The sequence below is a fragment of the Loxodonta africana genome, chromosome 6 (genome assembly GCF_030014295.1).
Source record: "Loxodonta africana isolate mLoxAfr1 chromosome 6, mLoxAfr1.hap2, whole genome shotgun sequence".
NCBI lineage: Eukaryota > Metazoa > Chordata > Mammalia > Proboscidea > Elephantidae > Loxodonta > Loxodonta africana.
Window position 1 is genome coordinate 85,888,700 of NC_087347.1, and position 25,466 is coordinate 85,914,165.

The window sequence follows — 25,466 nt, forward strand, 5'->3', positions numbered from 1 at the left end:
CTAAAAGAATCCTAGCCTGCTGCTACGCTGAATATTTGAAATTTATAATCTTGAAAGAATTCTCCTTTGCAAACAAAACAGGTTTAAATAATTATCTCTAACTACCTAATACAGGAAAGAAGCCTTGGTGCTGCAGTGATTAAGCATTTGCCTGCTATCAAAAGGTCCACAGTTCGAATACACCAGCTTCTCCTTGGAAACCCTATGGGGCAGTTCTACTCTGTCCAATAGGAGGGTCATTATGAGTTGGAACTCACTAGACAGCAACAGGTTTGTTTTTTTTTTTTTTTTTGGTTTAATGTAGGAAAAAGGAGCCTTGGTGGCACAATGGTTAAGTCTTGGCTGCTAACTGAAAGTCAGAGTCTCCAAAGGACAAAGACCTGGTGATCTGCTTCTGTGACGATTACAGCGTAGAAAACCTGATGAAGCAGTTCTACTCTATCACATGGGGTCACTAGGAGTAGAAATCTCCTTGTGGGCACCTAACAACAACAATGTAAGAAAAGAAAGAAAGCTAAGAGAAGGGGGCACGGCTGCTAAGTACATTTGAATGGAGGCAAATTTCTCTCTCTTCTTGGAAGCTGTGAAAAAAAGTAGAGGTAAATTAGGATTTAACACACAAAACAAATACCTAAATGTTTACCAGTGCTAAGTATTTTAGAGCACTTGAAGATGTAGGCTTTTTTGGTTACTTCTTGACTCTTCTTAAGGGGTTCCACTTCAGAGAGTTCTTCACTCTCAAAATTGGAGCTGCCAGTATAGGAAAGTGACTTGTTGCTGTTAGGTGCCATCTAGTCAGTTCCGACTCATAGCGACCCTATGTACAACAGAACACTGCCCAGTCCTGTGCCATCCTCAAAATCGTTGCTATGTTTGAGCCCACTGTTGTAGCCAACGTGTCAACCCATCTCATTGAGGGTCTTCCTATTTTTCGCTGACACTCTATTTTAGCAAGCAGGATGTTTTTCTCCAGGAACTGGTCCCTTTTGATAACATGTCCAAGGTACATAAGACAAAGTCTTGCCATCCTCACTTCTAAGGAGCGTTCTGGCTGTACTTCTTCCAAGACATATTTGTTCATTCTTCTGGCAGTCCATAGTATATTCAATATTCTTTGCCAACACCGTAATTCAAAGGCGTCAATTCTTCTTCACTCTTCCTTGTTCATTCTCCAGTTTCCGCATGCATACCAGGTGATTGAAAATACCATGGAAAGTGACTTAAAATCATGATATATAAGAAATGTTCAGAAGAACTTGATGAAGCTTGGAAAGGAAAAGACTAAAGGTACAAAACCGTCCTCCTGAAATATCTAAGAAGTTGTCAGATACACAAAGTTTAGACCCACAGCTCTCAAAGTGTGGTCCCTGAACTAGTTGCATGAGCATCACCTTGGAACTTTTTAGAAATGTGCATTCTATAGGCCCACCCCAGACTTACTGAATGAGAAACTCTGGGGGCAGGGCCCACCAATCTGAGCTTTAGAAAGCCCTTTAGGACAAATGTTGTATAAGACCACTATCATAAGAACTCAAGAAATAGTTTAAAACAGAGAAGAGAATATTCTTTGATGGTTACAAGAGGAGGGAAGGAAGGAGAGGGGTATTCACTAATTAGATAGTAGAAAAGAACTATTTTAGGTGAAGGGAAAGAAAACACACAATACAGGTGATGTCAGCACAACTGGACTAAACCAAAAGCAAAGAAGTTTCCTGAATAAACTGAACGCTTTGAAGGCCAACGTAGCAGGGGCAGGGTTTGGGGACCATGGTTTTGGGGGACATCAAAGTCAATTGGCATAATAAAACCTATTGAGAAAACATTCTGTATCCCACTTTGGCGAGTGGTGTCTGGGGTCTTAATCACTAGCAAGTGGCCATCTAAGATGCATCAATTGGTCTCAACCCTCCTGGAGCAAAGGAGAATGAAGAACACCAAGGACACAAGGTAATTATGAGCCCAAGAGACAGAAAGGGCCACATAAATCAGAGACTACATCAGCCTGAGACCAGAAGAACTAGATGGTGCCTGGCTACAACTGATGACTGCCCTGACAGGGAACTCAACAAAAAACCCCTGAGGGAGCAGGAGAGCAGTGGGATGCAGACTCCAAATTCTCGTACAAAGATCAGACTTAACGGTCTGACTGAGACTAGAATGATCCCAGAGGTCATGGTCCCCAGACCTTTTGTTAGCCCAAGACAGGAACCATTCCTAAAGCTAGCTCTTCAGACAGGGATTGGACTAGACTACGGGATAGACAATGATACTGATGAAGAATGAGCTTGGGTCAAGTAGACACATGAGACTATGTTGGCATCTCCTGTCTGAAGGGGAGATGGGAGGGTAGAGATGGTCAGAAGCCGGCTGAATGGACACGAAAAGAAATAGAGGAGGGAAGGAGTGTGCTGTCTCATTAGTGGGAGAGCAATTAGGAGTATATAGCGAGGTGCTTATAAATTTTTGTATGAGAGTCCGACTTGATTTGTAAACTTTCACTTAAAGCACATACGATACTGATGATCGTTTATGTTTAAAAACATTGATTCAGACTGTATAGTCCCAAGGGTACAGAACTATGGGCTAACAGGAGGAAGTTACAGGGAGACTGACTTTAGATTCAATTTAAGAAAAATCTTTCTATCAGTCCAAGCCATCTGTGTTGCGACAGATCCTTTTATATGGCCTTTCTCGCCATGGTCTCGTAACTTCTGCCAAGTGAATAGATGAGACTATGCCAATAATGTGCTTGTGGCCCATCAAAGGAATTGGACAGCTTGCTAATAATGCAAACAAGGTGCATGGCACCCTTGTGGCGATGGGACCATGCAAATAAGGTACATGGAACCCTAATGAGAGGATTGGTCAGTCTTCCCATCCCACTAGGCTTAAAATGAGCCGTCCTAGAGGTGGAAAGGAGGGACCTTACTACCACCAAGAAAGACAAGCTGGGAGCAGCGCATGTCCTTTGGACCCAGGGTCCCTGTACTGAGAACCTCTTAGACCCAGGAGATAGAGAGCTGTAACTTCAAAAACGGTGTAAGACGGCGAGAAGCAGTAGAAGAGTGGTGGCAGCAGAACCAGGAGACTGGTGTGAGATGGCGCAGTGGGTTTCCTGGCCCACAGAGCAAGGTGGTTATAGGGGGTATGCTGATCCACAGAGCCAGAGAGCTGAGCATATTTGGCCAGAAGGATTACTGGTGGAGGGGGTGCCTCTGGACACTTGTTGGTGAAGGAGTGAGAGATGGAGTGAGCTAAGTACCTGTGGACAGGGGGATTCCTGGCAAAGTGGGGTAACCTCGAACACTTATCTGTGGAGCTAAAGCGTTTTGTAACACTTGTCTGAGCAGGGCAGAGGCTGGGCCAACGGGCTGAGAAGCTGAGAGGCCAAAAGCCAGAGGGAGGCCTGCCTGCAGACACAGCTGAGAAGAAGCTGTCCTGATCGAAGAACTGTATCCTGAGTCGTTCCTGATCCTGAATTGTAACCTATTACTTCCCTAATAAAGCCCCTAACTGTGAGTATGGTCTGTTGAGTTTTCAAAGGCCATTGCAACGAATTATCGGATCCATCAGAGAAGTAGAGAGTGCTGTGGGAAGGATAGCTGAAGTCCAAATTGGTAAAAAGGTTGGAGAAAGGAGGTATGCCTGACCTTCGCCTCACTGCAATCAGCCCTGGGCTGTTGATGCTGATAATGACTGTCCTCCCCCCTTGTGAAGTTAGAGGAGGAGGTCGGACAATGCTGCCACCACGCCATTTTTACACCATCTAATGAAGAGTTGAAGTTAATGAGTTCCCTGTAATTGGAATTATTCAAACATAAGTGTTCAAATTGGTGAAAATGTTATAGAAGGGGTTCAAACATTTGATGATTGGTTAAATCAGATGATATTTTTAGATTCCATCCTAACTAACACTATCAATTATCATAGTGTCTCCCAAGGGATTGGCTATTCTCACATCTCAAATTCAGCATCTTCAAAATTCAAACCGACTGTGTGTCTCTACAAATCAGCCTTCCCTACTTAACACCCTAATTATCTTGAATTTCAAACTGAAAACCTAGGCAAAATTTTTGTTGACTCTCTCCATTATTTACATTCAATGTCTTATCACCAAGTTTTATCAATTCTCTGTTATTTTGCAGTATGACAGAAATTTCTGAAATATTCATTTTGGGAAAAGAAGTTGAATGAAAATATACCATTCAAAGAGTTCACTCCTAGTCAAATAAGTTTATAATACACTATTTACCTTGCCCTCCAAATTTATGTTGTATGTTAGAATATTAAAGGCTCCAAGAAAAATCCTAGACTGGAAAATTTTTGTTCATTTTTGTTTAAGCTAAAGTTTCCAAATCATGCCATGGGCAGGACAATCCTCTCAGAGAAAATCTGAAGTTTCTTTTTCAGGGTCTGAAAAAAACACTATTTTTTTTTTTCATTTATGAGGCAGAGATCAACCACAGTCTTCAACTAATATCTAAGTATTTATCATTTGCCTAGCACTTTGGCTGTAAGGATAAATGAAGGTTTCAAGAAGCTCATAACGTAATTAGAAAGGCAGTCAAAATGCACATTGGCATATATCACAAGACTAAAAAATATCACAACCAGAACAAAAATTCAGTCTCTGACTTCTAGTAAGTGTGTTCTTTCTACTACAGCATACCATCCCATTTTCAGATGCCCAAACCTACTTTAATTCTAGAATCTTAGTTCATTTCCAACATTTGCAATTTTAGAATCCTCTGTCACCTGGAGAATTTCCTATTAAAGGAAATGGAAATAAGACTTGGGATGTCCTCTCTACCCAAAAGCTCACTGCGAATTGGGGATACTTCTAAGTCTCCCTATACTTTCTAAAACCTAGATGGACACATTGGGCTTTGCACAGCAAAAGGCACTACTAGATTTACTTATAACAAAGTATATATACTACTATGAAAGCAAAACATGCTTTGTATTAAAATCTACTGAAGGAAATTTAAGTCACTCTAGGCATTTGTGATTTTTTTTTTTAAACACAGCATGCAAATGATAGAAAAATAAAAACCAAGCAAGCATGATTCTCAAACACATCACCTTCAAAGAATTAAATCGTGGTGCATTTATGTAAACATACGAGAATAATTTGAGTTTATTGTTTTGGTGTATTTTGAAGAACTGGGTAAATGTAAACAATGACAACAAAAAGAGGACACATTCATCACAGAAGCAGAGGGTCTCAAATATGAAGAATTTCCAAGTTACTTCAGGTGCTATTTGGCTGTCGAGTCGATTCCGACTCATGGCGACCCCTAGGCCAATAAATATATGAAGGTGTAACTCTTTCACATGTTAAATAACTTAAGAAAAAAACAAGAACTACCTATGGGTCAGGGAATTCAGTGAGGAGATGTGTACAGTGGCTGTGGTCAGGGAAACGAGTGGTAATGGCCAGAGAGATAGAGTCCCAGAAGTGGGAGGTGCTGCCCAGAACAGACACAGTCAATGGTTTTATCCCTCACCCACAGAATCCCCAAGTCCCTTTAACTACCCTTGTCCCGTGACTCGTATTTCCAAACCTATGACTTAAAGTGAACCGACTTGAGGGCACCTAACGACAATAACAATGACTTAAATTAACAGGAAATAAAAGAGTAAACAAGTTGAAATTGATACAAACTGCTTTCTTAATTTACACTGTTTTGTTAAACTATGTTTACACTTGACTAAAATGGGCATATTTAATCAAACATAAGGACAAATTATACATGTCCCCTTCACAGGATGGAAAAAAACACCCTGAATAAATGAATAGAATGTGAATCATTTCAATCATCTTTCAATATACATTTACTGAACACTTACTATGTTTAAGAAACAAAGCTAAGTGCTTAGGTAAACTGAAGTGAAAAACTGTGCAATGGTATAAATCAAATGAAAACCTGGTCCCAAATATTACTGAAATTTAAAAAACTGGTTTAGGCTGTAACTACTATTTAAAAAAAAAAAAGCAATAAAAAAAAAGCAATACAGACTATATATTCTTTCTGGTGCTTAATAAATAGCAGGACTCTAAAATTATCAGCTTGTATAGTGTGTGAACTATTCAAGGTAATTCTACTGACCTTTAAACAACTATTTTACCACCGTAATAAGCCAGAAAGAAAGTCAACTTTTTGGAGAATCAATATGACTTAAGTTAAATTTCAAAGCGTGTTAATAACAACTATCGGAATAAGTGAAGGCACAGGTATAACTAAAGAGGTACTTAGGCAAAAAACAATCAGAAACCAAAGAAAACTTGTATTTTACACAATTCCACTATAAAACAGAAACACATACACACTACTGACAAGAGATTAGTAAAAACAAAAAACTGAATGTTCTGTAACTTTTTTGGCCACTGTTAAAAATAAAATGAATGTTAAAATTTGAAAATTAAATATGATTTATAGATAATATTCTGTAAAAAACATGGAGCTAAAATGCACATATCCCTCATTAAAACAATGAATTGAAATAATTACTTCTGATACATAAATCTTCAATTCTCAAGCCCTACAGGCAACTTAGAAATAACTAAGTCTGACTCTTCAAAGTAAGTTTGTTTTAAAATGGGGTGTTGCGGGGGGGGATCCATGCCCATACCTTTAAATTCACTAAATGTGTACGTTAGCTATGTAACAGAACCACAGGGTAAATAGCTGAGCCATCCTCACAAACAGTGTGACCGGCCTTTACACAAAACATGAAAATCTCACCAACTAGTGATATAAAACCTATTATGGACTCTACTGCCAACTTTGTTAACAGAAATTCTTATCCAGGTCCACAACTTTCAAATGTGTTTAAATTTTAAAAAGATGGGGAGTTTAGATGTTTTTCCATTTTGAAGGTTAAAATCTGATCCAGCATAAAAAGCTGTGACTTCTACTTGGGCAGCCCTTGTTGACCAAGTGTTAAAAAAGAGGCATTTGCCATTATTAACAGCATAAAAACTAACGCCTCGAAGTGTTACCTACTCAGGCCTTTTAACAAATTTGTTAACACTATTAGACATATTACTCCACCTTTCTCTTAGTGTGAACTGGTATCAATTATTTAGCTGATTTTACTATGTTATTAAAATACCTGCTGATTAAACATGAACGAAAGTGTCACTTAAAAGAAATATAAAATAAACAGTATCACTAAACTACAGCATTCCAAAAAATATCTAAAAATATAACGTTATCTTAGGAAAGGACATAAAGCATTCCAAAATTTGTATAAAAGCTGTTCTAGTGTTAAAATATCAAATAGGACTTATTTTTATAATGGCTGTTTAAAGGTGTATATGTGGTCTTCATTTTAGAATTATTTTTAAATCTTAAAATACGTGCTTTCCACAGAGTAATCAGATTTCTTTAACAAGTGAAGGTAATTATATTCTTAAAAACACAAACCTAAACATATAATAAACTGAATAGTGGAAACAGAATAATTCTTAATTTTATGTTATCTAATATATCTCACAACAAATTCTGTCATAAAATTTTAAAAAATTACACAACCACCATCTTTAGTTTCCTCAATTAAAAACCTCTGACAAGGAAAATGAACACAAAACAAGCACATTGAAACATATACAAATAACTACCAGTGTATTGTTTATCTCTTACCCAGCAAGGTAAGAAACAACCTTTTAATACTTTAATTTTGTGAGTATTAAACAACTAGTGTGAAAAACAAGCTGCATGTAAACTATTTCTACTGCCTGAGCTTCAATGACTAGCTGAGGCAACCTGTTATAGGAGGTGTTAATTGGCAATAGGAGTACAAGTCAGAAGCATGTTCCCCATCGTCCTAACCCAGCAAGGCTAGGTCATTAAAGTGGAAATGAATTCTTTCATGTCGACTTAACCCTTTGAATGCATGATTTCAGCTGTTTCTTCTCAATTAATTTAAAAAACTTGTTACTTTTTAGAGTTAAAAAATTCCCCCCCAAAAGTCTTTAGCTGACAGTTCCAATGACTATATTATTCAGAAGAGAAGAACAGAGCAAGTTAATTGCAATGTAACATTACAACTCTCCCCTCTGAAAAACATGTAAACTAATTGTATTTGCTTATTTTAACATTGAAAAGAAGATACATAGTTTGGAAATAGTTTGGAACCATTCAGTCACATAGGGTTTAGCTTTACATTTCTGTTTAAGGATCCAATGACAGACTGTCCCATATGATAACTTAATTACCTTAAACTAGGGATAGAGTACTAATAGTTTATTTGATTCCCATAATGTCCATACAAGAATCCTCAATATAAAAATGTTTTGAAACATATGAGTTAATACACCTTTCTAATTATGTTTCATTATTCTGATAAGGTACATAGTCACAACATATTCTGATGACTGGTTGCCAAAAAGCCAAAATTCCTTTTATGGCATGATCTCAGAGGTTTCCAGATGGCACATTAATTCTTTAAAAAAAAAAAAAAAGACAAAAAGGAAAGAAAATAAGAATGGAAATGCCAATATAATGATGCATTATTTTTCAAGTATTTATAAATACTAATATTCCCATAAAATTTTAAGCCTATAAGCATTAAAATAAAACCTATTTATAGAAATATTAACATGCATATGGCGGCACCTTTCATCTCTGAGTAACCTTGAAAGATTTACTTAATAAAAACCCACAGAGCAAGAACAAAACATCAGAAAACCTACCATACCTAACAGTAGGTACCTTGTGATAAATCAATAAATAATTACCAACATGACAATAGAGACATAATTTTATCCTCTACTGAAATATAGCTGGGCTCTTGGTAACTGTAACCAACAATATGCTTATTTATTAGAAACTCGATGAATAAGAACTGAGATAATAGGTGATATAGTGGTTCAAGCATGTAAAAAAACGGGAATTTTATTCCTCTTGCCCACTCTATATCACTTTCCTTACCTCAACTACTGCCTCCTTCTCATGTCTTCCAATTATCTGACAAACAGTTCCCGCCTCTCTGAAAAGTGACTTTCTTTCCCTAGGCCTACTGAGCTCCTTCAATACAGCAAACCTAAGTGACTGCCCTGCAGCCAATATTTTGAGAATATAAAAACTGTAGCGAGGAACAGGCATTGAGTGAGGGGATGTAATAGCAGAGGGAGAGGCAGAGCAAACACTATTACCTGTTACAAAGAGACAGGATCAAAGTAACATAGGAGCTGGTGGCCTCATGCACAATACCCAACTGTGACATTTCCTTCCCTTTAAGACCACCCTTGATATTCACTTTGAAACAATTTTCATCTACTTAAAAATGTGTGTGTATGTGTGTGGGGAATATGCCTTGAGCACCAACCACCTTAAGATATCTATGAAATCTGCCTCACCAGAAATGCGACCCTCTGTCCCCTGCTCTGCTTCAGTCCACTGAGGAAGGAACATGCACAGTGCTGGACTACCTTTATTATAAAGAAGCATCCACAGAGAAGCAATTCAGTCAACTTCAGAAACCAGAAGATAACTACAAGTGTTCAGGAGTGGCAAAAACCTATCCTGTTATAACTGAAAATAGGGGCCCAAATCAAGCAGAAACTTGAGTATCCTACAACAGAAAATTAAGGTATCAGAATTATTTTATCACAATAGATGCTACAACTCACTCTAGAGTTCTTAAAGTCACTAGTGAAACACCCCCCTCCATCACACTTTTTTTGGCACACTGCTCAATTACGGTGCTTTTTATTTATGTGTTTAAATTATAAAACATGTAAAACATAGTCACGAATGAATTGGTTATTTTAGGAAGCATTTATAAATTATTAACAGAATACTTTGACTCTACTATAATTTGGACTACTGGTTTGGATGACATAGTAAGTAGCCCATCCTCTAAAATATACTTACAATTTATACACACAAAGCCATGTATGGAATTACACACATATACATATATACATACATAGAATGCATACTTTTATTTATTCACTCAACAAGCAGACTTGAGAGCCTATATGCATGCCACATACTGGCTACAAAAGGAAGACAGATCCCTGACCTTTAGAGGCTTGCAAACTACACAGCACACAAGAAAGAGAAAATCCATCATAGCAACAGTCAATTAACACAAAAATAGAGGCATGTATGGGGGCACAGCAGTCATAGTGATATATCTGATAAAATCTTCCTTTACGTTAATAATCGAAGAAATATATAGGGCTGCTAACCAAGAGGTTGGCAGTTCAAATCTACCAGGCGCTCCTTGGAAACTCTATGGGGCAGTTCTACTCTGTCCTATAGGGTTGCTATGAGTCGGAATCGACTTGATGGCAATGGGTTTGGTTTTTTTTCCAAGTAAAAAAAAGGGGGGGGGGGCGGGGTGGAAGCATGACAGGAAAAGGCACTCCAAGAAGAGAAAATGGCATATTGAAAGGTGCAGAGACATTAAGCAGTGATCATCCTGCACACTACCATTCAAAGCTTTTTAAACACTAAAATGGGCCAACTAAAGCATGGACTCTAAAGTCAAGCAGGAGTTAATACTGCTTCAATTTCAATGAGTGCTTTTCTAAGGATGTGATCTTTTAAAAAAAGGTCATCTTTAAAAGTAGAAGTGTTTTTGCTTATCCACACTTTTGCCTTTATGAAAAATATTTGGCACATAAGAATATAAGACAAACATTTCAGAGTGCTCTGACGTTCCTAAAAGAAATACACAGTTATCAGGCAACAGGTAAAGGAGATGGTGATGTGTTTCTCCAAACAAATCTTATAGTGATATGTAGTAGGTCTTCAGTTTATGAATTTGTACAAATACTGTATCTTACTCATGGTCTTGAGCCAGCAGTTATTTTTCTTTAACATTTAGTTCTCAGAACATAATACCCTTTGAAGAACTACAATGCTGATTATCTGATATCCAAGCAATGGGTACCACTGGAAGAGAAGTCACAGAGTTCAAGGCTAGGATTAGGTGGATCGCTGATCAAAGGAGCTGATTGTTAAGTGGAAGCTATGGTGATCAGCTGTTAGAGCCACTAAGCAGCCATAAAAGTCAGGCCCTGGGGGTGTACATGCAGACTAATAACAACCTTCCCTGTTTACCCGTATCTTGCTTTATACTTTTCAAATACATTATATGTGTCTTATTTTATATTTCCCAAATACGTTATTTATCTCATCTAATGAAAGAAGAGAAAGATCACTGAACAATATGCAAGAAAAAGCACAATAAAAGCCTTGGGGAACCTCTGTGTCAGTCACTGTGACATGTACTTGATATAAACTGATGAACCAATTAGATATGGTGCTAGTCCTTAAGATGTGGTAGAGACAAAGAATACACAAACAAATATAAAAATGAGTAGGCAATTTTAAGTTGGGTTTGGTACCAGAACACAGGTAGTCCTCGACTTACAACATAGTCAAGTTCCAACAAACCACGCGTACAATTATCTGGTTTTTTTTTTTTTTAAACATCTTATCATTAATAATATGAACTACATACAATGTTGTGGTACATAATTTGCTGATGTTATCATTCTCAGATGTTCATTCACAGAGAAGTAACGATCAGCTTTATAAAGATATCAATAATAAAAGGCAACAATAATGCAAACTGAAAAAAAAAAAAAAAGGTATTCGACTCACAGGACCAACTTACAATGGAGTCGTCAGAACGGGACCCTGTCCTAAGTATGGGACTACCTGTAACAAGAAAAAGAGTAAGCCTTGGGGACACAATAAAAACAAGGCACTATTTTCAAAGAGCCTCCCTGGAAAGCACATTAATAATGAACATGTAAGCCAATGGTTTTTAAACCTGATGTAAACTTATAAAACAAAGAACTGCATTACTGTGAGGTTAATGAAATGACTAGGTGAGTTTGCCCAGTTAGCTGGCTAGGCATTTGAGTGGTTCAGAGCCAATCACCAACCACACTGAATTCAGTGTTACTGCAGCTTTATTATAATTTCAATTCAGTGAGTTACAGAGGTTTTACAAAGTGTTATAGAAGTATGAAGTAGGGAGAGATTAATCAGGCTTGGAGACCTTAGGTGTGGTAGTAATTACTGCTGTCCACCAAATACTTCTGGTCCTCCTCTCAAGCACATAATTGGACTGCACTTCACTCACCTCTTGAAATTGGGTGTGGACATGTGACTTGCTTTAGCCAATCAAATGTAAGCAGAAGGTAAGCAGAAGTGACCTGTGTTATTTCCAGTCAAATTCTTTTAAGTGCCAGTGCTCAATGATAGTGCTCTGTCAACCTGAGTCCCAGAGAAAGAATGACAGAGAACACAGCACTCAAACTACCCATTACAGACATGCACCATGAGTGAAAAACAAAGCTTTGTGATTTTAAGCCATTGTGATTTAAGGGTTGTTCCTGAAGCATAACTCAGCTAATTCGAAAACACCAGAGAAGACTTTGGGGGCTGGGGGAGAGCGGGGAGGAACATATAAAAAAAAAACATATAAGCAGTCTCAAACCAAAATACATAGCAATTCACTAGACAAACAAGACAGGCAAAGGACACTGGATTAGAGAGAATACACAAAGTCATGAAGGGATTAGTAGATTGACATGGAAAACTCAAAGTAGTATAATGTGGCTAGTTTAGGATATGAAAAGGTTAGAGCAGGAGATGAAGCTATAAAGACAAATCATGAAAGGCTGAAAATCTAGACTAGAGATCAGCTAAAAAAGAGGCCAAAGGAGCCAATTCCACAAAGCAGTTCATACAGTAGTCCTCAAATTTCTTTCTGCCCTAGTAGGCCTATTAAGTGATATGCGTTCCCAGATAATTCTGATCTACCCTTTTAGATCCCTCTCCTGCCCTCTTGAGAATCACTATATTTGGGCCTGAGGACTGAAATTTTTATCCTACAGGAAAATGACTGCACAGGTGTGAAGGATATTCAAACAAATGAAGAAATGGATCAGTTCTCATTATTTAAAAAGGACTGGCATTTCTGCTGGTGGGAAGATTGATTACGGGAGACTGGTGACAAAGAGCTTACAGATGAAATTAGGTAAAGGATGAACTAAGCACAGGCAATGACAAAGGAAAGAAATACATTCAAGAGACTTTCAGGAAGCAGACTCAATAGTGCAGTACTTGGGGGCTAATTATGTGGAGGCATCGGAGGAATATAATATGGTTGCAGGCTTTGCCTGGGACAGCTGGGTAAGTAATCAATGCCAAAAATCAAGATAGGGAATACCTTTAATCTGCATCCCAAACCTCCAGAGTTCTGCTGTTTCTCACCACCTGGATTATAGCACCATGGTCATAAAAAAAGTACTTACCCAGACATGAAATCCCTTTATACTGCATTTAAACCAATTTTGTTTTAACTATAACTGGAAATTATCTGTGATCTCCTTTCCTTCTTATTACCTTGATTAATCAAGACCTGACATTACAAATTTAAAAGTTGCACCAACAGAGCTGTAATAACATTATTATCTAGTCTGTCTGCAAATGGCTGGTTAGACCTTGCCCAATGAAGAACAATTTAAGACTATCTAAAACTGTTACAGTAATCAGTTATTTGCTCAAAATTAGACTAAATATAGTCTAATCTTAGTGGAACTTCTGCCTCCTTCTTGGTATAAATTATTGAATTTCTTCATCAAATACGCCCAAATACGAGACATACTTACATTAAAAAACTATTCGTTGTTTATCAGAAACTCAGATTTAGCTGGATATTCAGTATTTTTATTTGTTAAATCTGGCAACCCTATCCCCACATAACTAGAAGTGCTTTCTATTCTAAGTCCCTTTCACAAAAGGACGTAGAATGAGAGACATCACTGCTGATGCCATACGGATCTTGGCTGAAAGCAGAGAATACCAAAAAGATGTTTACCTGTGTTTTACTGACTATGCAAAGGCATTTGACTGTGGGGATCATAACAAATTATGGATAACATTTCAAAGAATGGGAATTCCAGAACACTTAAACTATACTCATGCAGAACCTATACATAGACCAAGAGGCAGTTGTTTGGACAGACCAAGGGGATACTGTGTGGTTTAAAATCAGGAAATGTGTGTATCATGGTTGTATCCTTTCACCATACTTATTCAGTCTGTATGCTTAGCAAATAGTTCAAGAAACGGGACTACGTGAAGAAGAACGAGACATCAGGATTTGAGGAAGACTCGCTAATAACCTGAATTATGAAGATGACACAACCTTGCTTGCTGAAAGTGAAGAGGACCTGAAGCATTTGTTGATGAAGATCAAACACCACAGCCTTCAGTAGGCATTACACCTCAAAATAAAGAAAACAGAAATCCTCACAATTGGACCAATAAGCAACATCATGATAAAGACAGAAAATATTGAAGTTGTCAAGAATATCATTTTCTTTAGATCCACAATTAACGCCATGGAAGCAGCAGTCAAGAAATCAAATGATGTATTATTGCATTGGGCAAATCTGCCACAAAAGACCTCTTTTAAAGTGTTGAAAAGCAAAGGTGTCACTCTGAGGACTAAGGCGTGCCTGCCGCAAGCAATGGTATTTTCAATCACCTCATATGCATGCAAAAGCTGAACAATGAATAAGAAAGACCAAATAAGAACTGATGCCTTTGAATTGTGGTGTTGGCGGAGAATACTGACTCTACCATGGACTGCCAGAAGAATGAACAAATCTGTCTTGAAAGAAGTACAGCCAGGGTGTTCCTTGGAAGCAAGGATGGCAAGACTTCACGTCATGTACTTTGGAAATGTTACTGGGAGGAGGTACCAGTCTCTGGAGAAGGACATCATGCTTGGTAAGGTCAGCGAAAAAGAGGAAGACCATCAACAAGATGAATTGACAGAGGCTGCAACAATAGACTCAAACATAGCAACCATTGTGAGGATGGTGTAGGACTGGGCAGTATTTCATTCTGTTGCACACAGGGTCACTATGAGTTGGAATCTACTCAATGGCAACAAGCGTGGGTTTGGTTTATACATACTAAAAAAAGCCCTGGTGGTGCAGTGGTACTTGGCTGCTAACTGAAAGATTAGCAGTTCAAACCCACCAGCCGATCCACAGGAGAAAGATGTGGCAGTGAGTTTCTGGAAAGATTACAGCCTTGGAGACCCCATGGGGCAGTTTTACTCATCCTATAGGGTCACTGGAAACCCTGATGACGTAGTGGTTAAGTGCTACGGCTATTAACCAAGAGGTCGGCAGTTCGAATCCACCAGGGGCTCCTTGGAAACTCTATGGGGCAGTTCTACTTTGTCCTATAGGGTTGCTATGAGTTGGAATCAACTCAAGGGCAACAACAGGTTTGGTTTTTTGGGTTATAGGGTCACTACAGGTCAGAACCGACTCACCAGCAACAGGTTTGGTTTTTGGGTTTATACATATCAAAGGAGTCCCTGGGTGGCACAAAGCATTAAGTGCTCAACTACCAGCCTAAGGGTTGGTAGTCTGAAACCACCCAGAGGCACCTCATAGCCCTGGTGGCCCAGTGATTAAGAGTTAGGGCTGCAAACCGAAAGGTCAGCAGTTTGAATCCACAAGCCATTCCTTGTAAACCCTACTCTGTTCTATAAGGTTGCTGTGAGTTGGAAGTGACTCAATGGCAACAAGCTTGGTTCAGGTTTAGAGGCATCTCAGGAGACAGGCCTGGCAATCTGCTTCCGAAAGGTCACAGCCTTGAAAACCCTATGGAGCAGTTCTACTCTGCACACTTGTAATTGTCATGAGTTAGAATCAACTCAAAGGCAAGTAACAACAATAACACATACCAACTTTTTTTTTCAAGCCTGTTGTCTTTAAACAAGTAAAACTTTTAAGATTAAAGTATCCTTACTTCTCACCAGTTTCCTCCTATGAAAAGAACACATTCAAAATTTACATCTTAATAACATACAAATCATGTTTTTATTCCTGTTGGAAATCAGCCTCTACTTGGAATTACCTTCTCTTCCCAATTGCTAAAATAAAATTCATTAACCAGCAAATACCTTTCACTTTAGGTAAGAAAACATTCACAGTTCAGAGCACATCATGGACATGACCCCACTGGTCTCTCCTCCATCCCCTGAGCAGTGCTCTTCAGCTGCAGTAGATTTTCTCTGATACACATTTCTTCTCCTCAGAAATCTGATACACATTTCTCTGATACACATTCTTCTCATTATCTTCTGGCCATCCCCATTAAGTCAAACACTCCATAAGGCCTTGTTTTTTGCTTGTTTATAACTTCACATAGCATCTAGGCAGGTGCTCTCGATATTACTGTTGTAATCCTATGGAGTATCTTAATATAAAGGGCAAAAGGTTAAGAGAAGGCCACTGATGTAACTGAAAATATTGCACATTAGTGAAAGATTATCAAACACATTCACACATACACACACACAAATGTTCAAGTAACTCTTCAATCTTTTTTATAAACAAATGCAGTTTTAGCTTTCAATCTGACTCACTATCTCACCTACAAACATGCCAAGCATGAATTCTCATGCCTCTCTGTTAGCGAGTCTTATATGAAAATGCCAGAGGCAATCTTTTGCTTGTGTGGTCTCCATTAAGAACTTTAGATCCCCTCTCCCAGAAGGATATGTATATCCAAAAAGCAAAAAGCTGGAGAAAAGGGAACCATTTGGCTTGAAGCATACTTGGAAAGAGAACAGAGACTGAGAAAGTAAACCAATCGGGTGGCAGACAGGGCACAGGGTTTGTTCACTAAGAGAGCTGATCTGTTTTAGGCCGAAGGGTGGAAAGCTGCCTCCCTGGGACTGAGAGAGGCCAATAAGGCAGACACGTGAACAGTCAAGAAGAGAGTCAAGTAACAACTACTCACAGAGTAAAATGTAAATTTTTTCTAACTAAGCTCTGTTATTTACTCTACTTCTTTTAAAATTTATTGCAAAATATTTAAGACATACAAAGAAGTGTAATGAATAATATTATAAACCCACTACCCAGCTGGGAATCTCCCTGTGTCCTCCCTGACTAACTGTATCTTCTCTCCATACCATTATTCTAATTTTGGTGATTACTATGCTTTTACTACTTAAGTAAATATCGGAAACTACAATAGTTCAGCGGAACAGGATAAAGTAGGGGATGAACTGAGAGACACCTGACGCAGCATTATGTCTAGGGTGTCCATGGTTGGCTTGAGGTAAAAAAAAAATGCTGTAAAATGAAAAATGCATTCAATGGGACTAACACAAGATTAAACCTTGCACAAGAAAAAAAAAATGAATTTGAAGACAAAATAGCAATAGAAAATAAAACACAGAGAGAAAAAAATGGAAAAAAATAAAGGGAGCCATCTGTGAACTGTGGGACAACTACTAGCAGGAAAATATACATGTAAATGTAATTCCTGAAAGGAGAAGAGTGGCAGGAGAACAGACAAAACATGTGAAGAAATAATGACCAAAATTTGTCCGAATTTGATGAAAACAACAAACCAACAGACATAAGAAGCTCAATGAACTAGAAGTACGGGAAACATGAAGAAAACGACATTAAAATCAAATCGCTCAAAACCAACAGTAAAAAACCTTAAAAGTGTTCTAGAAAAATAAGGATAGACACAGAGATCAATGTAATAGAATTAAAAGTTCAGAAATAAACTCTAACATTTACAGTCAACTAATCTTTGACAAAGGGACCAGTACAGTTCAATGAGGAAAGAACAGTCTTTTCAACAAGTGAAGCTGGGACAACTGGATATCCACATGCAAAAGCATGAATTTGTAACCCAACCTCAAACCATCAATAAAAATTAATTCAAAATGCATTATAGAATTAAATGTAAGAGCTAAAAACCATAAAACCCTTAGAAGAAAAATATAGAAGTAAATCTTCATGAGCTTGGATTAGACCATATTTCTTAATATGAAACCAAAAGCACAGTCATAGAAAAGACTGATACATTGGGCTTAATCTAAATTAAAAACTTCAAAGGACACTATCAAGAAAGTGAAAAGACAACCCACAGACTGAGAGAAAATGTTTGAAAATCATATAAAGGTGCCTGTATCAACAATATATAAAGAACTCTTACAACTCAATAATAAAAAGGAAACAATCTAATTTTAAAAATGAGCAGACCTGCATTACTAAAATGTTATGGATTGAATTGTGGTCTCCAAAATATGTGTTGTAATTCCTAACCTCTATGCCTGTTGTTGGTAACCCTGGTGGCATAGTGGTTAAGAGCTTAGCTGCTAACCAAAAGGTCAGCAGTTCAAATCCACTGGCCGTTCTTTGGAAACCCCACGAATACAGTTCTACTCTGTTGTATAGGGGCACTATGAGTCGAAACTGACTCGGTGGCAATGAGTATTTTGGTTTTTTTTAATGCCTGTTGTTGCAATCCCATTTGGGAATAGGTTGTCTTTGTTAATGAAGCAGGTTAGTATAGGGTGTGACCTGAGTCAATCTCTTTTGGGATATAAAAGATATTAAACAAGCAAGTAGGAGAAGTAGCCACAGGATAGATAGATGCCAAGGCACATAGAGATCTCCAAGGAACCAGGAAGCAGAAGCTGAAGTGACAAGGACCTTCCTTCAGAACCAACAAAGAGAGAAAGCCTTTCCCTTGAGCTGGCATTCTGAATTTGAACTTCTAACCTCCTAAACTGTGAGAAGTTAAATTTCTGTTTGTTAAAGCCATCCGCTTGCGGTATTTCTGTTATAGCAGCACTAGATAACTAAGACAGTACTTGAGGCAGAAGAAAAATTATACCAGATGGGAACATGGATCTACACAAAGGAAAGAGGGATATTGGAAATGATAACTACATATGAAAATATATATTCTTCTATTATTTAAATCTCTTTAAAAGACAATAGACCACTTAAACAAAAATAATAAAAACTTAACACGGAGTTAATAAAATAGGTAAAAGTAAAACGTATAACCACAATAGCACAAAAGTCTGGAGGGGAGATAGAGAAATATACTACCATATGATGCATATACTACAAAGTAATATAGTATCAATTTAAGGTAGACTGTGATAAGTTAAAAATATATATTCTAAACCTTACAGCAACCAAGAAATTAGTAAAACAAAGAGTTACAGCTAGAAAGCCAACAAAGGTGATAAAATGGAATAAAAAAAAATTCAATTAACCAAAAGAAGGCAGAAAAAAAAAAAAATGAGAAAAATATTAAGCAAATAGCAATACAATGCATTTAAAATTAACCATATTAATAATTGCATTAAATGTAAATGGCCTAAATATCTCAATTAAAAGGCAGAGATTATCAGACTTGGTTAAAAAAAAAGTCCTACCTAACGTATTTTTATGCAGATAACATGTGCCTTCTGCGTTTGTTTGCTGGCTGCTCCCTGCCCTCTCCCTTCCCTGCACAAGGCACCCTCACAAGCACTACCATGCCAATTCTCTTCCACATGTTACTGTAAAAAAAATTAGTACATCATGCTTACGAAAACACCTTGCAGGGGGAAGGCACGGCCGGCAAACAAATGCAGAATGGTGCGTTATTCATATAAAAATATGGTATATGCTGCCTACAAAAAACACACTTCTAACAGGTTAAATAAAGACCCTAAAAGATCAAAGGGAAAAGATTAGAAAAGATATACCACACGAACATTAATCAAAAGAGAACTGCAGTGGCATCATAATATCAAATTATTTCAGAACAAAGAGTATCTGAGTGATAAAGAAGGTCATGTTACAATAATAAGAGTCAATATGATTATCTCAGTAAATGCAGAAAAATCATTTAACAAAATTCAACAACCACTCCTGATGAAAACTCTCAGCAAAGTAGCAATAGAATGGAACTTCCTCAACCTGATAAAGGGAATCTGTGAAAAACATAATGTTAGCCCCCTAAGATCAGGAACAACACAAAAATGTCTGCTCTCACAACTTCAACATTCTACTGATGGTTTTAGTCAGTAGAATAAGACAAGAAATAAAAGGCATCCGGATTGGAAAGAAAAAAGTAAAACTGTAACATTTCATTTATAATAGCATCAAAAATATGAAATATTTAGATATAAATTTAACAAGATGTGAAAATCCTGCACAATGAAAATTACAACAAATTGCTGAGAGAAATTACAAAGGCCCAAATAAATGGAAAGATACACTGTGCCAATTCTCCCCACCAAATTGATCTGTGGATTCAATACATCGCCACTCAAAATTCCAGCAGGTTTTTGTAGAAACTGACAAACTTGATTCTAAAATTTATATGAAGCTGTGAAGGACCTAGAATGGCTAAAATAATGTTGGGGGCAAGGGAGAAGAAAAGTTGGAGGACTTACGCAACCTTATTTCAACACTATTATAAAGCTGCAACCTTCACTGTCGTAAAGATAGGCAAACAGATAATGGAACAGAACGGGTATTCCAGAAATAAAGACATACGTATAAGAACAATGGATTTTCAACAAAAGTGCAAAGGCAAAAAAGCAGAGAAAAGAAAATCTCTTCTACAAGTGGTGCTGAAATAATTGATACCCACATGCAAAAAACAAACAGTAACAAACATGATCGATACCTTGTCCCCTATATAAAAGTTACTTCAAAGTGGATTGCAGACCTAACTGTACAACATATCTCTATTAAACTTCTTGAAGAAAACACAGGCTAACTTTTCGTGACCTTGGGTTAGGCACAGATTTCTTAGATAGGGCAACAAAAGCACGATTAATAACAAAAATTTTTTGTAAACTGGACTTCCATCAAAATTAAGAACTTCTGCTCTTAGAAGAACACTGTTAAGACAGTGAAAAGCCATGAACTGGGAGAAAATATGTGTAAACCATGTATCTGATTAACAGGTTGGTGAACACACTTCGAAGAAGCTTCCAGATTAAGACAGACTAGGAAGAAAGGCATAGAGATTTACTTTAGAAAATGAGCCAATGAAAACCCAATGTACACAACAGAACACCAACTGATAAAACGCTAGGAGACGAGTCCTCCAGGTTGGAAGGCACTGAAAAACACAATAGTCACAACAATGGACACAAACATACCAATGATTAAGATGGCACAAGACCACGCAATGTTGTTTTGTTACATACAAGGTCGCCATGAGTTGGAGCCAACTTGGCAGCAACTAACAACAGCAACAATCTGGAATTTATAAAGAATTCTCAAAACTCAAGAATAAAACAAACTCAGTGAAAATTGGACAACAGATATGAATAAATACTTCGCTAAAAAAAGATATATGAACACGCAAAAACGTTGAGTTCCTATATACCAGCAATGAGAAATCTGAAAGGGAAATTAGGGAAACAGTTACATTTACAACAGGATCTAAGACAATAAAATACCTAGGAATAAATCTAATCTGGGATGTGAAGGACTTATACAACGAAAATTATAAAACACTGCTGAGATTAAAAAAGACTTTTAAATAAATGGAAAGATGTTCCATGTTCATAGACTGGAAGACTTAATATTACTAAGATGTCAATATTACCAAAAGTGATTTATAGATTCAATTCCAATCAAAATTCCAACAATCTTCTTTACAGAAATGGAAAAGCCAATCCTCAACTTTATATGGAATGGCAAGAGGCCCTGAATAGCTAAACATATATTGAAAGAGAAAAACAAAGTAGGAGAACTCATACTTCCTGATTTTACAACATACTACACAGCCATAATAATCAAAACAGTCTGATACTAACTATAGACAGACAAACAAAATAGAATTGAGAGTCCAGAAATAAACCCACATATCTGTGGTCAACGGATTTTTGACAAGGGTGCCAAGTCCATTCAACGGGACAAGAAAAGTCTCTTCAATAAATGGCTTTGGGAAAACTGGATTTCCACACTCAGAAAAACGAAACAGGATCCATGCCTTATACCATACACAAAAACAAAATGTGTTAAGGACCTAAATGTGCAAACTAAAACCATAAAATTCTTAGAAGAAAAAGCAAGGGCAATGCTGTCAGGCCTAGCTTTTAACAAAGGATTATCTAATACAGTAACAAAAGCACAAAGAGCAAAAGACAAATACATGGGACCTCATAAAAATCAAAAACTTTTGTTTATCAAAAAGACTTTACCAAAAAAGTGAAAAGATAAGCTACTGACTGGGAGAATATCTTTGGAAACCATATATCCAACAAGAATCTAATAACCAAAGTATATATAAAACTTCGACAACTTAACAACAAAAAGACAAATAACACAATCACAAAATGGGCAAAGGACTTGAATAGACATTTCACCAAAGAGGACATTCAAATAGCTACTGAACATATGAAAAGATGCCCAAAATCATTAGTCCTCACAGAGATACAAATCAAAATCACCATGAGATACTATTTCACTTCCACTAGGATGGCTAAGATTAAAAAAATCCAGAAAGTAACAAATGTTGACAAGAATGTGGGAAAATTGGAACCCTTACCATTTGTCAGTGGGAACACAAAATGGTACAACCATTGTGAAAAACAGTATGGTGGCTCCTCAAAAAAGTAAAACTAGAACTACTATATGATCCCATAATCCTACTCCTAAGCATATATCCAAAGGACTTGAAAGCAGACACTCAAACAAAAACTTGTACACCAGTGTTCATTGCAGCACTGTTCACAATAGCCAAAATGTAGAAACAACCTAAATGCCCATCAACAGGTGAATGGATAAACAAAATGTGGTACATACATACAATGGACTACTACTCAGCCAGTAGGAGAAATAAAGTCTTGATACAATATGGTTGGAGCTGGAAGACATTATGCTGAGCGAAATAAGTCAATCACAAAAGGACAAACATTGTATGACCTCACTTATATAAAAAGACAAGAAAAGGTAAATGTATACAGAACAAAGTTTATCAGTGTCTCTATATTTGCCTTTTCTTCTTTTTTTATATAAGTGATGTCATATGATATTTGGAGCAGGAGGGAGGGAGAAAGTGGGGGTTAACGGTGATGGAAATAACATGTTGACAAGAGTAGGGTTGCAGAGCCGATTACTGTAATCGCTGTCAGTAAGTCAAAAATCTATAAAAAAAATTGAATTGGCAAAAGTTGTGTAATAGATATATTCACAACAATCACAAAAAAAGAATAGCTGCTGAGGCTGCTTATGTACAACTAAAAACCTCATGGGATGTGGTTTCTTGGTTTGGAGGTTTAGGGTCATGGTTTCATGGAACATCCCACTTAATTCGTTTAATAGCATGTTTAGTGCCTTTGTTCAATCTCTTAGTTCGATGCATAGTGCCTGGGGTCTTAAAAGCTTGCAAGCGGCCACCCAAGACACGTCAATTGGTCTGTATTTGCCTGGAACAACAGAGGAAGAAGGAGAGTCAAGAATAGGAGGAGGATATAGAATGCGTAGCTAATTGCCTTCATGAACAACTGCCTCCTTTGCTATGAGACCAGAAGAATTGGATGGTGTCTGGCTACCATTACTGAACATTTTGATCACAGATTCTAGAGAAAAATCCTGATCTAAAGGGGAGGAAATGCAGAACAGAATTTGAAATTCTCATGGACTCCAGACTTCCTGGAGCCACAAAGGTTAGATAAACCCCTGAAACTATTGCCCTGAAATAATCTTTAAACCTTAAATCAAAAATATCCCCTGAAGTCACCTTAATCCAAACAATAGTTTAACTTACCTATACTTAAGAATGTCTGCCTTGAGCACGGTGGTCTTTTAAGAACTATCTCTATCAACTCTTAACCAAAAAAAAAAAACCAAACCCAGTGCCGTCGAGTTGATTCTGACTCATAGCAACCAGGGGGCAGTAAATTTATGTTAACAGGGAAAGAGGAACTCAGAAAAGGAGGGTGAGAATGGTTCCACAGCTCGAAAAATGTAATCAGTGTCACTGAATTGTACATGTAGAAATGGTTGAATTGGTGTGTTTCGCTGTGCATATTCTCAAAATAAATAAAATTATACTTAAAAAAAGATGTATGGAGAAAGGGCCACATGAACTAGAGACTTACATCATCCTGAGACCAGAAGAACTAGATGGTGCCCAGCTACAACCGATGACTGCCCTGGCAGGGAGCACAACAGAGAACCCCTGAGGGAGCAGGAGATCAGTGGGATGCAGACCCCAAATTCCCACAAAAAGACCAGACTTAATGGTCTGACTGAGACTAGAGGAATCCCAGCGGTCATGGTCCCCAGACCTTCTGTCAGCACAGGACAGGAACCATTCCCAAAGACAACTCAGCAGACATGAAAGGGACTGGACAGTGGGTAGGAGAGAGATGCTGATGAAGAGTGAGCTAATTATATCAGGTGGACACTTGAGACTGTGTTGGCATCTCCTGTCTGGAGGGGGGATGGGAGGATAGAGAGAGTTGGAAGCTGGCAAAATTGTCACGAAAGGAGAGACTGGAAGGGCTGACTCATCAGGGGGAGAGCAAGTGGGAGAACGGAGTAAGGTGTATATAAACTTATATGTGACAGTCTGACTTGATTTGTAAACGTTCACTTGAAGCTCAATAAAAGTTAACAAAAAAAAAAAGATGTATGGATGGCAAATAAGCACATGAAAAGATGCTCAACATCATTAGTCATTAGAAACATGCAAATTAAAACCACAATCAGATACCATTATCTATCAGAATGGCTAGAGCTAAAAAGATTAGCCATACCAAAATGAGCTCTGGTGGTGCAGTGGTTAAAGTGCTTGGCTGCTAACAAAAAGGCTGGTGATTCAAACCCACCAGCTACTCTGGGAGAAAGATATGGCAGTCTGCTTCTGTAAAGATTTACAGCCTTGGAAACCCCATGTGCCAGCTCTACTCTGTCCTATAGAGTCACTGTGAGTCAGAATCAACTTGACAGCAATGGGTTTCATTTTGCCTTTCTTTCCTTTTTTTCCATACCAAGTGTTGACAAGGATGTGGAGGAACTGGAACTCTGCTGTGTGACAACATAAAAGGGTACAACCACTTTGGAAAGTAGTTTGGCAGCTTCCATTAAACATATAACTACCATATGATCCAGCCATTCCACTCCTAGGTGTTTCTTTACTCAAGAAAAATGAAAACATATGTCTGTAAAAGATATCTACACAAATGTTCATAGTAGCCTCATTTGTAATAGTCAAAACCTAGAAAATACCAAAATATCCATGAACAGGTGAATGGACAAGGTGAAATGCATCCATACAATGAAATACTACTCTGCAATAAAAAGGACCAAACTATAGCTACACACTGCATCATGGATGAACTTCAAACTAATTAAGTAAATGAGGGAAATCAGCCCCCCGCAAAAAGTACCAATATATGATTCCATCCATTTAACATCCTAGAAAATGCAAACTAATATATAGTGACAGTAGATCAATGGTTGCCTGGAGATGGGGAGAGAAGTAAATGGAGGGGCATAAATAAATGTTGGGTGCGATGGGTGCTCACCATCTTGATTGTAGTAAGTGTATACATGTGTCAAAGCTTTTCAAATTATTCACTTTAAATACGTATAGTTTGCTGGATGTCAATTTGACACCCCGATA

At 37.6% G+C, this 25,466-nt stretch overlaps 1 protein-coding gene across 4 annotated transcripts in view; it reads right to left on the bottom strand.

Annotated features, from left to right (window-relative positions):
* PSMD14 (proteasome 26S subunit, non-ATPase 14) overlaps positions 1-25,466 on the bottom strand; it is a 111,284-nt gene that overhangs the window by 53,912 nt on the left and 31,906 nt on the right. The window contains exon 4 of one of the 4 annotated variants that reach the window (XM_064287056.1): positions 11,638-11,681. The exons of 2 other annotated variants lie outside the window; for them this stretch is intronic. The gene's annotated coding sequence lies outside the window, so the exon portion shown is untranslated. Of the gene's footprint in view, positions 1-11,637; positions 11,682-15,963; positions 16,260-25,466 lie in introns of those variants that run through there. One more of the 4 variants, XM_064287057.1, reaches the window with a different exon arrangement.